At 39.3% G+C, this 3,171-nt stretch overlaps 1 long non-coding RNA gene across 2 annotated transcripts; it reads right to left on the bottom strand.

Moving 5' to 3' along the window:
* Positions 1–2,002: 2,002 nt before the first annotated feature.
* Positions 2,003–2,653, bottom strand: LOC129457604 (uncharacterized). Of its 2 annotated transcripts, none has more exons than XR_008649333.2 (2): positions 2,568–2,653; positions 2,003–2,367 (listed from the first exon to the last, which is right to left on the bottom strand). It is a non-coding gene; the product is annotated as an uncharacterized lncRNA (long non-coding RNA). The 2 variants fall into 2 exon arrangements; XR_010114368.1 differs by having other exon boundaries at positions 2,491–2,635.
* Between the last annotated feature and the right edge of the window lie 518 nt (positions 2,654–3,171).

Consider the following 3,171-nt stretch of genomic DNA (forward strand, 5'->3'; position numbering starts at 1 on the left):
AGATAAGCCAACAAAGGAAGATGAGACAACCCAGATATCAGCAACAAGAAACCACTACCATCATTCCATAGGCTGGAGAGACAAAGGAAGGAGGGAGTGGAATTAGCAAAGCCCACGGCTTGAGTCCCATGGTGTACACTGGAACCACAGCTCATTCTAGCGGGATCTGTAGATGCAGAGGAGGTACAGCTGCTCCTAGAGTTGTTGCCTGAAGCAGAAGACTAGGGAAAACTACTTATTTCTCCCTTCCTCTAGCCCTGCGTTCACCCTGTCTCTCTGGTTGAACCAACCAGAATCTATCTGATGCAGCATCCTTATAGCATTCGAGGTTCAGCTCATCTGCTGTGCCCAGCAGAGCAGGGGAAAGTTGGGGAATGAAACAAAGGTAAAATAGGTTCAGGACTGGTCCTGGATAAAACTAAAGAATAATATATAATATATCTATTTCCTTTTGAAAAGAAAATCAAAAGCAAACTCTTTTTACATCATTTTGTCTAATATAGCACTCATTGCAAGAATCATTCTATAAGAACCCCAAAAGTGAGATTATTTGTTGAAAAAGATTGAAACTTCAACTCGTCTTAATGGATGTGGAGGTGTGAATATGTGTCATAAGTCTAGACAGGAAGGGCGGTAACTGACGTACCTCAAATATCACCCTCTCCCTACCACTTGTGTTTTTCTTTCCTCTTACCCTCTTTTAAACTCATAAGCTCATATCACTTACTATTTCCTGAAAACAAATATGTATCTGTTTATTGGTTGATAATCTGTCCTATGAGGAAGCCTGTCATTTTTACCACCGTGAACAGACCTGGAACAGCATCTGCAACATAAACAATGTTCAATAAATATTTACTCATCCATTCAAAAATAATTGCCATCTCTGAAATGGAAATGTATGGGCAGAAGGAGTAGGTACCTTTAACCAAAGACTGATGGAAATCAAAATATGAAAATATCAGCTTCCTCAGATAGGACAACTCTAAGGTCTAATTTATGTCTGTAGGATGAAGCTACACTTTTCAGGATTTTGTCTGAAATCATTCCCCTGCTTAGCTCCCTCCCTTCCCTAGCCCATTTCTTCTAGTTTCTTACTGATTTCCTTTGGGAACCATTCCTTTAATAAATTATTTGCACATAAACCCTTGTCTTTGACTTCTGCTATATATGCTGTGATGACTCACAATTAAGAAAATCAAGACAAGGCAGAGTAAACTGTCTTTACTAATTTACTTATCTCATAGGATGACTGGGTCAATCAAGAGAGATCAAATATGATAACCTTTGCAAAGAAACTGGAGTATTTAGAAGTAGTAACTAGCTTTAGTAACAGCTCCTCAGCAGCCTACACTTACTATGGTGCTTTTATTTATGAGCTCTCATTTCACCATCCTAAGACTCCACCAAACTTGAGAACATGTTGCATTTTCATGGTTATTTTAGAGATAATGCTAATAAAGTTCAAAGGAAGAGAAGCAACTTAGATTCAGGACCAGTCCAGTTAATCGTTGTGCAAATTTTTAACAGAGGTCCCCAGTCTCCAAGGTCATCTGTCTTCATTCACTAGGAGATTTTTAGTTCTTTTACTTGAACAGATCATTCTCTATTTTGAAAAGCATATGTAGGATTACAAACTGAAAATGTGAGAGTTCTCCAGTGCACAGCCTCTATCTACCCAGTTTATCCATGATGGACCCTAAAGGCTCTACCAAATTCCTAAGGCACTCCTGGACCCAGCTTAAAACTACGTCACTTCATCATGCTCAAGAAATAGCCCTGTCATCTCACAGCACAATCTAAAGGAGCTCAGCAGCTTAGGATGAAAAACTCATCACTTCCATCCATCACTAGTGAAAGGCAGGAAAATAATTGGATGAGTGTCCTGAGTACATTGGTCTCCGCCAACTTGCTATATTACATGTTATTACTAATGGAAGAAGGAGTGAGTAAATGCCCTACTGTGTATAATATCAACCACATGAGTCTTGATAGATAAATGTAACTTTTGCAAACTTTATGGATTAGCCATCAAGAAAGCCTCCACCGTATTTGCAGACAGGTTTTCAATGCCACCCTGGATAGCTGGGCACTAACATAAGCAAAGCAAACACCTATGCTCAAGGGAAGAGCTGCAGTTGATCTTTAATGGTCCGGCCAGAGGATTCAAAGGATGAAGAATGAGGTTCTATAGCATTTATGGTTTCCCTTTTCCAGGTACTTTCTATCTGTTATTCCAGGCAAGGCCTTCATTGATCTTTTCCTTCAACTGTTATTTATTCTTTCCTTTTAGCCTCAGCAAAGGAGGAAGATGAAGGGTCCAGGTACTTTGTCATTCTCCAGTACTTCTGAACAATGTGGCACTTCCTAGATAAGAAAACCAATAGTTATTTTCTTCAGCGCTGGCCACTACATTTTGCTACTCTTGGGAATGCAAGGGCTGCCCCTTGGGAGTAGAGAGATTGGAAAGGGCAGGAATTGAGAATATACCTAATTTATTTTTCTTCTTTCACTTCTTTTGGGATCTGTACTCTCTTGCACACCTGGACTTACAGCCCTAAACTTACAGTTTCCAAAAATACAGCATGCTCCTTCACCTCCAAAACGATTCCCTCACTTTTGGTATATCCATCTCTTTCTTCTTTCCCTGCTCAGTTTATTCCATCATAGGGAGGGGAATCTTTGTAGCAGGATAATTCCGGAAGTGCCTTTAGCATCACAAAAGATCCATGTTCTAATGCCAGTTCTATCACTTTTTAGCAGTGTGACCTAGGGACAGGTTTATAAGTTCCCTGTGCCTTAGCATCCCCTCTATAAAATAACAATAACAGTACTCACTTCCTAACTTTGTTGTGAGAGATGAGACGATGCATGTAAAGAAGTTGTTTTATGATAGACAGTCAATATGTCAGTAAAGAAAAAATAATTATTTCATGTTATTTAAATGAAGTTAATGGTAATGACAATAAAACTTCAGTGCTTATTTCTTTCCCCCTAGGGTACCTTTCTTGATATGGCACTAATCTGATATAGATGTCTTTCTCAGGCCTCACTTATAGACTGCACTTACTATATTAGTTTGTTCTCACATTGCTATAAAGAAATACCTGAGACTGGGTGATGTATAAAGAAAAGAGGTTTAATTGGCACACGGTTCTGCAGGCTGTACAG

This window comes from Symphalangus syndactylus, chromosome 11 (genome assembly GCF_028878055.3).
Source record: "Symphalangus syndactylus isolate Jambi chromosome 11, NHGRI_mSymSyn1-v2.1_pri, whole genome shotgun sequence".
In the NCBI taxonomy this organism is placed as follows: domain Eukaryota; kingdom Metazoa; phylum Chordata; class Mammalia; order Primates; family Hylobatidae; genus Symphalangus; species Symphalangus syndactylus.